This window comes from Pteropus medius, unplaced genomic scaffold (genome assembly GCF_902729225.1).
Source record: "Pteropus medius unplaced genomic scaffold, Ma_sr-lr_union100, whole genome shotgun sequence".
Lineage (NCBI taxonomy): Eukaryota > Metazoa > Chordata > Mammalia > Chiroptera > Pteropodidae > Pteropus > Pteropus medius.
Window position 1 is genome coordinate 20,492,241 of NW_024346667.1, and position 12,296 is coordinate 20,504,536.

The 12,296-nt window shown below is 36.1% G+C and overlaps 1 long non-coding RNA gene across 1 annotated transcript; it reads left to right on the top strand.

Annotated features, from left to right (window-relative positions):
• The first annotated feature begins 2,597 nt into the window (after nt 1-2,597).
• On the top strand, nt 2,598-11,409 carry LOC120613426 (uncharacterized). Its single transcript, XR_005655700.1, has 5 exons — nt 2,598-2,727; nt 3,483-3,571; nt 7,288-7,463; nt 8,257-8,351; nt 9,836-11,409. It is a non-coding gene; the product is annotated as an uncharacterized LOC120613426 (long non-coding RNA).
• The last annotated feature ends 887 nt before the right edge of the window (nt 11,410-12,296 follow it).

Below are 12,296 nucleotides of genomic sequence, written 5' to 3' on the forward strand. Positions count from 1 at the left end.
ATATGTGGCACAAACTCGCAGATCTGGATATGGTGGGCAGAGTCGTTGGAGAGTCGTAGAAGTTGTACTGGTCAGGTGCCCATGCTCAGGTTATGAATGGGAAACACGCTAGCAGCCTTGGGGAGGAGCAAGGAGAGAAGGGACATGATGGGTATGGCATAAAGAAGGCAGTAGTAGTAGTTATGAAAGCAAGACACAGGGTACTTCTGGAAACCCTGCTGTTTTAGGGGTAAATGATGAACTCACACCTGATCAGCAGACAGTAGCTCTGCAGAAGTATAGTCATGTGTCTGAGAGAGGAGGACATCCGGCCCTTGTCCACTTGTGCTACTTTAACTCTGAGTAAATAAAATACACTACGAATACTTGACTAATAACTGGGATTTGCAGAATCGATAGCTTTGTGATATAATCTGCAGATTAAATACATGCATTTTTTCCTATTGAGTAAACCTCAACTGCATCAATATCTCAAGGATACATTTAAGTGAGAAATTTTAGGCTTCCTATGGTAGTTTGCCTTAATTGAGTTGAAACACATTCAAATCATGATGTTGGTCCTTGTGTTAGAGGAGATTCATCATGGTGTTTACGTATATGTCAAACACAGTCCCAATAACTGTGTTTGTAAGTACACTTAAAGTAAAACAATCAACTAACTGATAAGGATTTTCATGGGTATTCTTCATTCATTTCTTTTTTCATGTAATTATATTTTTGGATTCTAGTTATTATTTTTTTTTTCTGTTTAGCACTTTGCCAGGTTTAAAAAAATAAAATAAGCATAGGAAGTGGCCCTTAAAGAAAGTTCAGTATGACACCTTTGGGAAACTATATGCACTTAATGAATTAGAACTTAGAAAACATTTTAGCCAGAATGCATTTGTGAGCATGTGCAGAAGCCATTTCAGTGTCCCTCTTATAAAAAGCAATGCACAGTGCTCCTCTAGGACCCAAAGCTTCCAGGAAATAAGAGTGCACTATGAGTGGCTTTGATGTTAATGATTGATGTGGTCTAATAAAATTTGGATTTGGGTAGAGATATATTTTTAAAAAAGAAAAGTTCTATCGAACATGCACCTGTATATAGTACTGCGATATATCAGTCTAATGTAAGACTAAGCACTGAGCAAATTTGTTTTACAATTACAAAAGTCTTCCTTAAATTTACTATTAATGCATTGAATGAGATTATTGAGGCAAACACTCATAATGTTACTCCTGAAATAACATAAAAAGGCTCATCTGGTTCAGCAAAATATGCCAATTACTAAAGGACATCTTTTCTACTCTGAATAGGTTCATTATAGAATCCTGGAATTTTTACTGACTTTGGTGTCTAATATACCTTTGACCAAATCAGAAGCCAGTTGAATAGAGTGTATAGTAGGATTTCTTTTACGGAAATAAAAGATAAATTTAATAAAAATGATAAAACGAACTCTTCTGTGACTTAAATGTTCCCATTACTGGCTAGTCACCTTCCTGCCTCATAAGATATATCCAGCAACACATGGACATGTTTCTCGATACTTGTCCATTGTGCATAATTTCAGTTCGGCATTGTATGCTGTAGACACTCTTGCTGTCAACTAATGTCTCTTCCTTCATCATTGGTCTTTGCCTTCGTCATTGGTCTGATAACTTGGAACAACTTATCTGACCATGATCTCTGATTTCTCTCCGAGGTCATGATTTTAAATTTGCCTGTCAATTTACTGCTTTTGGCCACCTTAGGTAAACATTCCACCTGAGCTGTTCCGCCCCTACGAGATCTTCTCTTTACCTCTTTGTTACATCTCTCATCTGGTGGAGCAGACCGTGGGCAAGTTCTTCCTCTTTGCAGTATAATTTGACATTGCTAGTGTGTGGAACATTAGCTATTTCAATTACCGTAGGGATTTTAGGTTTCCTAATCATAAAAATAATAAAAAATAATTTAATTAAGTGATATTTAAAATGCAATTAATTTTCAAAAGAGGACAGCAGTAGTTACAAACTCGTTCTCTGTTTAAGAGAGGCTTGAAGTTCTTAGATGACTCGAATATAACATATTGCTTCTACATTCTTTTCCAACTACATTATGGCTCTGAGTAAATGATCTTCCACCTAATGAAGTAAAATTGCAAAATTGTGCTCCGTGCTTGCTCGTTCTGGGAGATTTCTTGTTGCCATCAAGGAAGTTATTCAAGGTATATGTCAAAGTTACCGGATTGAGATGAATTGGTATGAACTACAATCTGAGGACTACGAGAGATTTACCAATGTCGTTGTGTTACCACAGTCTAGTGGAGAAGCTTTTGTGAGTTCCTGTAAGTCAAGAGCTGGAGGCAGGAGAAATCATAACTGCATGGTCACAGGTACCATGAACCCCTCCTTCCTCTGCATGTCAGCAGTCTCCTTGGCAACACATTTTCTCTCTTGCTTTTGGAAATTGTTTTCAGAGCAGAAACAATTTGGGTTATTTTAGCAATGCAGATGACTAAAACCAAGGCCAAGAGATAATTGTTTTTCTCCCTAGTAGGAAAAAAGCTCTCCCATGAATGTAAGTTAGTCATTAATTGAGCATTTCACTCATACTTGATACATTGATTGGCTTCTGTGATTCATGCTGAAGTCCCATAAGCTGAGCTTGAAAATACCTTGGAAACCCAAGTGACTCTGCCAGGAAAAAGGACAATTCAAGATTCATTATAAGAACCAATTCTAGGAAAAATAAATGAAGAAGTAAGTATGGACCATTTCCTGCTTTGTTTCCTGTTAAACAGAAGAACTACAATTTTGTTAGTTACCCCTTAGAAAAATGGAAGAGCGCAGCACCATAATTATTTCACATTTTTAAAAGAACACAAGTTTGCTGAGACTCTGTAAATACTAAATTTGAAATTACTGATTAAAAAATGTACTGTGTCAACCAAAGTTTTTTTCTTAGAGTCTTGAAGTTCAAAGAGGAAATGTATTTAAGTAGATGATCATTTACATAATCCTTGACACTGTGAGTACAAATGAGGTGAGACCAATATTTCCTGGGCCTCTGGATCCAGCTGGTAATGCAGCATCTTTAGCATCCAGCAACACATGGACATGTTTCTTGATAGTATCTAGTTTAGAGGAGATAGGCAGATATGAAATGATGAGAACAAATCAGCAGTATATAATTATCTAATTATCTGCCAAAAAATGATATTGACTACAAGAGCAAGGGAACTCAGAGATGGGAGAAAATAAAGTGATTCTGAGTAGTTAGGGAAGATGTAAAGGAAGGTCTTAAAACATATTTTGATATGAATTTGATAGAGGTGGAGTGAGGGGGAAAATATTTCAGTTAGGGGTGTGTGTATGTGTGTGCGTGTGTTCACTATTAGAGATGTAGAGTAAAGGATGTAAATAATGAAGAAACTTAGAAATTAAACAGAAGTATTTGGCATTTATTTTTGGGACAGCAAAGAGCTATGAGACAATAATAGCAGTATTTTCATCAGGTCGTCAAGTGCAGGATAAACCGGAAGAAAAGATGGCAGAAAAGAGGAAGAGGCTATGTAAAGACCCATTTCTACAATCCAGACGCGAGGTAATATGAGTCTAGATAAGGGTAATAGCAGTGCAGTAGAAAAGAAAGGATGGAAAATTTGAATACAGTGAAGTTAGCAATAAGAAGATTTGTGATTATATGTGAAGAAAAAATAAGAGGCAATGATCATTTTATCAAAATAATATACAGATTGGGATGAGAAAATAGTTTTTGATGAGAAATGATTAACATGATCAAAAAATAGAAGAATGGCTTTTAAACTGTGTTTTATGAATTATTATAGTATATTAGAAGCATTTTAGGGTTTATCAAAGTCATAGAACATAATATAAAATTAACTATTAACAGATTTTAATATAAAATGACACATTCACTTAAACACATAATGTAAACTTGAACTCATTGGAGGCCACGGATGGCATTAACTTGAGCCTCCATGCTAACTTATTCTTTGTGCAGGCTTCAGAATAAAGCTGCTGCATGTTCCCTTTGTATGTTCAAATTTAGAATTTTTATGAAAGTATTGTTGAGAGATTGTTGTTTTTCAATTGTCTTTTTCTGAATTTAAGTCTGCTAAAATGGGCACACTGTAGATCTATACCATGCATGCAAAACCAAGCTATGGAAGTATAAATCAACTGTTATCTGTAACTCTTTAAGTATATATGTATGTAACAAAGTGACCTAATTGTCACATTTAAGAACTTCATAATAAGTATGTACTATTCTGTTAGCTTTAATCTGATAAAATATCAGGTTTCCATTTAAGACTTAATGTAGAAAGAAATGTGTTTAGAAACATTTAAAAACTATTGGTTTAGAAGTTTGAAATTTTGAAAGTTTGAAAGTTTGAAATTTTGATGGAGCACAGACAAAAGTAACAAAAAACTAGGAATGTTGGATTAAAAAATTTTATTGACAATTTTAAGACCAGTGGTAGATCTGAATATAACTTGGATTGAAACTGTGAGAGTAAATGGGGTCTCTCAGTGCAAAGAGTGTTTTAGGAGATTTCTAAGGATGTGGAGTGTGAGAAGAAGCAGAATCCAAGGCTAAAAGAGGGGAAGTCGGGGGGCTGGAGGTGTACCAGTCCTTAAGCACATTACATTATTGTGTCTCACTCTGAGAAACCATTAAAAGAGTCTCAATCTCAACTGAAAACTCTAAGAAAAATGTCTAGACAATAAAAATTAAACTCCACAGAAGGTGGTGAAGAGGAAATTTAAAATGTCTGTTAGAAGTGGAGGCCCGACCCAAGGGAAGTACATGCACTACATTGCTTCTATGATAAAAGGACGGTTCAAAAGAAAACGTAGTTAATATAACATCTTTTCTGATTGATGAGAGAGAGAGACAGAGACAGAAAGGGAGAGGGAGAGAGAGAGAGGATTCCATTTAATATTTGAGAGTCAAACAAATCCTCATGACGTATTTCAAGTCTATAATATCGAGGTTGGAGATAGATAAGAAATAAGTAATAGAGTGATATTCTACCATACAACGACAAGTTAAAAACAATAGAAATGAGACAAATATAACTGGATAAAACTGAGATTAAATGAAAGAAAAGTCAGAGTAATTGAACACATAAGAAGCTCATAATAACTAGAGTTCTTTCATGATGAAAATGAAAAGGCAAACCAGGGGAAAAATGAGTGGATGTTCAGGTCACACAATGAGGCACATAGAAGGGGAAGAAGAATTTCAATGAAATGTTCCTTTTCCATTTTCCGTGATGTAAGAATTACTTTTATTTTTGTCCCAGATGTTGAGAACACTTACACTCCATTAAAGATCCCTGGCAGCTCTTGTCAGAATTTATATTTTTTCACTCTCGATTTTTTTTTCTGATTGGAGGAAATATTTTATCTTCTACCTTAATAAACTGTGTATAAAACTTGCTATTGAATTCTGGCCTCTTTCCTGCAAAAGACTTAAGAAGTCATTTTATTGGGCTTTGGATAAAGTAAATGCTTCTCTTTCTGTTTATGCAATTTTAAAAACTCGTTGCTTTTTTTCATATTGTGATAAGAGTAAGTTTGCATCGTATAAAGATTCTTTTTAAACAGATCTAATATTTATGTACAAAGAGAGAAAGAGAGAGGTCAATTGCATAGGGTGTGTTTCTTGGTGTGTTTATGTGTATGTAAATATAGAGTCTGAGGGTCTCTGGTGATGATAAAGATAGATTCTTTCACTCAGTAAAGCTTAATGTGACACTTTCTAAGGGTGGCACATTTCACAGTAGCACACATGCACATAAATTGCTTCCTGTTAAGCCTTGTCTAAACCAAGCTTTGGTTTTGAGTCTTTCCAATCTAGAGAATAAACACAAAGCACTCTAAGGCCATAATCACATTAAATTCTTTCAACATTTTCTTAAGGAATGTACACAAAAATAACCTCACCTTGGAGCTGGAAAAATTGAGTCAGAATGATGAATAGTCCTTTCAAAGTTATAACATAAATCTGAAATCACACACCAAAAAACCATCACTAAATTCCCACTCTTCTGAGCCCACTTGCAGGTTCAGTGTAACCCCAGCCGCTAGAACCGTTTCTGACTGTAGACCAAAAGGATTTATCTAGTGCTGTGATCTGGGACTAAACCATTCAAAGATAAATCTGATGTTCACTTTGTGCGCTAGTTCTGATAACCTCTCCGGGACTATACCTCCCAGAACCTTCAGGACCCTGCTTTGCCATTTTCAAGCTTCCTTGAAGACTAGAGTTCTTGCCTTGAACCCCAGCCCGATGCCTGGGTGCCCTGCTTCCTGCCGCCAGACCTCTTGCTAGCAGGTTTCGCATTAGCTCCTGTTGTTCTGCTTTTCTCACTTGGGGAGGCATGCCTCTGTGTCCTTTGGGACCTGCAACGATTGTCTGTCTGGTCTAAAGCCTTTTATCACCCTAGCCCACCGTAACAGTGGTTCCAGAGCTTCAGGCCCTGACTTCCACTCATTGTGCTATAGATTCCTGCATTCTCCTGACCATGTCCTCATTTATCGCTGCCTTTTCAGTTCACCCAGTATCTCCTGATGTTGATGGGAAATGTAACTGAAACAAAACAGTATCCTTTTTTTAATTTTACATTCAATTTTACAGATTTATAATTCAGGATAATTAGAATAAGGCTAGCCTATACTTTAAGATAACATTATATAATATTCAGGACAAAAGTCTGCTAAACAAAATACTAAGGCATCAAGTAGAATACTTAAATTTCATGAGAGAATAAGCTTTTCAAACATATTCAAGATCTTTTGACTTATTTACACAAACTACTAATGTATTCCTTGGGAATCTCATGTACTCAAGGCACTTTCTCTAAGGAATACTTTTCAAATAAATTCTACTTACTTCATTTTTTAATAAGATTATTTGTCCTTTAAAATTGTTTACAGATGTATTTTTATTGATCCTCATCAAATAACCTGCTGTTTCCTCTTCACTTAGTTAAAATTAGCAAGAGTTTGTTGAAATAGCTCAAAACTGTTAATCATGCTAACATTTATACATTTGTGAATTCATAGAAGCATATGTGATAGAAAATCCACAAGAATTAACGTCTCAGTTTGATATAACTGCCAAAGATAAGTAAAAATATTTTTCTGTGTGCCATTGAAACTTGTAATACTTGAGCAATGCAAAAACATGTTTAACCTAATTGTGTGGGGTTCAGAACATGGCTATCTTAAAATTCAGGAATCTTTCCTTCATATTCTTTCTGGTTATTATTTCCCTGTTTTTTTTTTGAGACTTTGCATTAAGAATGGACATAGGGAAGTAAAGGAGCCGAAGGTACTGGAAAGTGTGTGAATGAGGCAACATTTGAACCCCCAATCTCATTAGATGTCACAGTGACTCCCTGCATTTCATAGCTGAGGACTCTTCTCTGCCACAAGCACTGAGTCTTGTAAAAGGCTCAGAAATGGTAAGAGGAGAAAATGGGAGAGGGGAAGAACTAGCATGTTTTGAATTCATGCCATGTGTTATGTGCTTTACAGATAGAACTGTTCATTGGGTTGGCTACTCAGTGTTGTTCAATGACGAAATAGCTTTATTACTGTTCTCACTCCTGCTTTCCAAACTAGCTCTGTTAGTTTCCTCATCCCTGAAAGGTAATCTTGCTTAAATACCAGTGCTTTTGGGTCACTCAGATCTCATTTTTAAGTATTAAAAATCTGATGGATATTGAAGTTTCAATCTGTCATCAGATTCAAGTCTTCTCCCCTCCTTGATATTAGAACTTCCAGGTGAGGCAAGAGAGGGAAGGTCTATTTTTATTCTTATTTTATTTGTTTGTTTGTTTGTTTGTTTGTTCTTAGGCAAGGCAACCCTTGGTTGACCTCACAGATTGCGAGGACCTTGTCAGCTTACAATCACTTATTTTTATGCCTACAGCACCTGGTCTTCCTCGGTGGTCTCCCATCCAAATACTAACCAGGCCCGACCCTGCTTAACTTCCGAGATCAGACGGGATTGGGCTTGTTTAGGGTGGGGAAGGTCTATTTTTAAACTATTCTCCCAGATTCTTGACCCCCAATTGTAACCATGAGGGGTCATGGCAAACTCGCCACTTGCAGACTACTCTCTTGGAAAGGATATTTTTTGCCTGAATTTGTTCATAAATTTTTCTGGATTACAATTCCTCTTTATCAGTTTTATTGAGAGTTAATGCCTCATTTTGAATTGTTTTGATCATAATCATTTTTTTTTTAAATTAGGTGGAGAGCATTTTACCAATTCACCCAAGGCCACAGCAAGTGATATTCCTGGGATCTGAAACCACATATTTGAAATCCAGAGTCCAAGCTTCTTTGTGAGCATAAACACAAATAAATAAATAAGTTTCACACCTTTAATTTAGCTTTTTCTCTCATCCAAATTTGAGTTATTAGATCATCACCTTTAGAACAACTGATACCATTAAAGAGTCAACACAAAAAAGTGTTTATAAGTAAAGTGTTTATTTTATATATTAAAATAATCCAGTAAATATTAAATATTATAGATGAAATAAATTTACATGATTTTCTCCATTTAAGGGTAATATTTTAAAAATAAAAATTGGTTTGCTAGAGAAGATCAGAATGCAGATTGAGGGCTTTCAAAGACTTGAATGTTTGGACACATTGGGGGCAATCTAGTAATTCTCAAACAAAAATAAAAACCTAAGATAATTCTTGGAGGAAATATTAGTTACTGAGGCATTCTTACAGCTGTTCAGAGCTGGTAGAACAATATCACATGCACACAGCTGGATCTGAAGAACATTAAGTATGGTTGGGAGGTAGGGAAAAAGGAGCAGATGTAGAGGTGGCTTAGAGGTGGCTTAGAGGTGTCTGATTGACCCTCCTTCCATAAAACCATTCACCCCCTTTCAGTTCTCTGCCTGATGTAAAATGAGATATTGCATTACCAATGAGAAAGTTGTAACAAGTAAAAGTGAATTTCAAAGCCATTTCCTTTGAATTGTTTGGAATCAAAGAAAAGATTTTTAAAAACTTAGGAAAACAATCAAATAGTGATAAAAATTCCACGTTCAGAAGATATCGATTCTTAAAGTTATATAAGTTCAGTAAGTTGCTTTCTAATACCCACCACCCCTCACTTCTGCACTGAAATCCTGTCTCACCCCCTTTTGGTTCATTATTGAAATCTGTTTTAGAAGCAGATAATAAGGGAGTGAGGGTGAAAGCGATAGTCACCTATTAAATTATCATGAACTGTTTTAGCGTTTTGAATGAGTAATGGTCCCAAACTATAAGTGTTCAGTAACATGTAGTATTTACGTCAGTGTAATATTTATGTTAGGAGTGTTTGCTATCTCAATTTTCCTTTAGCTGGTGAAGAGAAATCAACAGCTATTGGTGACAACACTGGATAATATATTTAACCTGGTTTGTGTGGCTTCCAGAGCAGAAGGTGTCCTCATAAGAAGTACCTTAAAGAAAATCTTGGGAATGTGTATACTGTGTTTCTATCAACATCAGTGAGCCAATCATTCCTTTAGAGTAAGCAGATATTTTTGGCTGAGGGTATCTGAAGATTACAGACTGATGATTACAGCTATTATACATCCAATATCAGTTCTCATTCTAAGTTTTGTTGATAGGGCTGTGGTGACCTGAAAAGAAGCATTTTGATGATATGGGGTAAAGGTCTGCTTTATATAAGGCTGAAGTTTGAAGTGCATTATGTGATAGAAATTTAAGGACCAGAGGGTCCTGTGAGATGAAATCTACCTTTGGAAATGTTGAAAGAATGACTTAAATCTTTTTTTTTTTTTTTTTTTGTCAACAGAATCAGGTCGAGGAATACAGATCCAGCAATGAATTAAATTCAGAATAGTAGCTGTATCAGTCAGGGCTCTCCAGAGAAATAGAACCAACAGGATATAAAAGGAGATTTATTATGAGGAATTGGGTCATGCAATTATGGAAACTGAGAAGTCCTATGATCTGCAAGCTGGAGACTCAGGAAAGCCAGTGGTGTGATTCAGTTAGAGTCTGAAAGGCTGAGAATCACGGGATCAGTGATGTAAATCCCAGTCTGAAGGCAACAGAAGGTGAGATGAGATGTCCCAGCTCAAGCAATGAGGCAGAAAAAAGGGACAAAGGACTCCTTCCTCCGCCTTTTTGTTCTATGCAGGCCCTTAAGAGATTGGATAATGCCCATCCATGCTGGAGAGGACCATCTACTCTACTGAGACCACCAGTTCAAATGCTAATCTCACCCAGGAACACCCTGTGCAGACACACCCCGCAATAATGTTTTAGCAGAAACCTGGGCATCCCCTGATGAAATCAAGTTGATACCATAAAATTAACTACCATAGATGCTAAGAGAAAAAAGAGCTAGAGGGTTTGTTTTTCCTTAAGTGGCAGAAGACCCAAGGTGGGGGGGTGGGGTTAAAAAGAGAATGAAAATCATGGAGTTGTATGTTGAAACCCTTTATTCAGTTAATATTGGGTATCAAAGTATAACAAAAAGCAAGATTGGAAGTAAGCAAGGAGAAAGTGTACCAGGGAATCAGAAAATCCTGTTCTGTTGTCTTGGACAAACAAGTCCATGTCTGCAGTAATCAGCTTGATCAGAGAGACTGGGGAGGATACTGTTTACCCTCAGCAGCTGTCTGTTTCTGGGCAATTCCTGTGAACCCTCAGTTGAAGGCCTACCGATGGAATGGACATGCAGTGGTCAAAGGAAAATGGTGTATGCCTTTATAATTAAGAACCATGAATCTAAGGATCATCTTGGCATGTTGCTGCCTTGTCAGTTATTAGCAGTACATGATAATGTTCTTTCCATCATGGTTAAAGGGCAGAGTTTATTCCCCGAAGAGCAACTTTCCAGGCTTCAGATCCTGCAGATGCTGCTTAGGTAGCTGTTCTGATAATGGAGCTTGCATCTGTTGGTGATAAAGCTAGAGACATCATATGAGTGCCCTGTAGTATCTAATCACATCAGTTTGTAGAATCTGAGGTGGGAAATGAAATTCCCAAACACATGGCATGGCTCGTTATTAGCTCGGGGAGAGATGATTTCTGGATGCTAGAAGCAGCTGATCTTGTTGCTATCAAGTCCTTAGGTCACATGGTCATGGGCAAAACATAAATTCCAACTTACATACATATTATGTTAGGATAGCAAACAAGATACTTTGAATCATAATAATGTGTTATCTTGACATAAAATTTTTTGGAGTTAAAGAAATAGAAACACAAGGTCAAGGATTCAAGGCATGATGTAAAATTTCTCTCTGTTAAAACAATGTTAAGGGATTATTTGAAAGGGTAGATATCAAACTGCTGAGGTCTTTAGATTCCTCTGGATACATTTAAAAGACTAATACAATAAAGTTATTTTAAAATATCAATATTTACGATGTGACAGAAATTGCGTTTTTTATAAATACTTAAATTCATAGTTAAAAATTTGAGGTCAGCTTTCAGGTGAGTGAGGCAATACTGTTTCTCAAAATTCTTTTAGAGTGTTTGAGACTGAAAACTTTGAAGGATTCAAGATCTAGAGCACTAATTCTCAACGCAGGCTATACTTTAGAATCACTTGGGGAGCATCTAAAAAACATAGATGGCTGGATGCATTAATTGCTTTAGGGTGGGGCCTGGGCTACCGATACTGCTGCTGGAGGCCACATGTAAGCAGATCATTCTCCTTTAGCCACTGAAGCCTCTGCCAGGACTGGTACAGAAGCAGCCTGCCAGCCAAGATGTTTAGGAAATAATATTAATCAAAAAGAAGCTAAACTTGTCATATGATAGAATTTTGACTAGCTAAATATGTGTTTGAAAATGAAGATGTTGAAAGAAAATACAGTTGAAGTCTACTTATATGCAGATTTTTTTCAAGAAATGCTGTAAATGTATTTCATTTTCCTTACGGTTTTCTTCACATTTTCTTTTCTGTAGCTTACTTTATTGTAAGAATACAGTATATAATATATATAACATATAAAATTGTGTTAATCAACTGTTTATGTTATCGATAAGGCTTCCAGCCAATAGTAGGCTATTAGCGGTCAGTTTTTTGAGGAGTCAAGAGTTATACTTGGGATTTTCGACTCTGCTTCTTTAGTAGTGATAAAATTACCTCTTGGTATTGGGATTGCAGATAATTTTTTTTCTGTTTTTTAGTACTTTTCTTTTTTTATAGTAGATGTAGATGATTTTTTGCTTATCAGAAAAAGAATATAGTCTATAAAATAATATTGAATGTCAACTGTAATTGAAAAATAAATTTT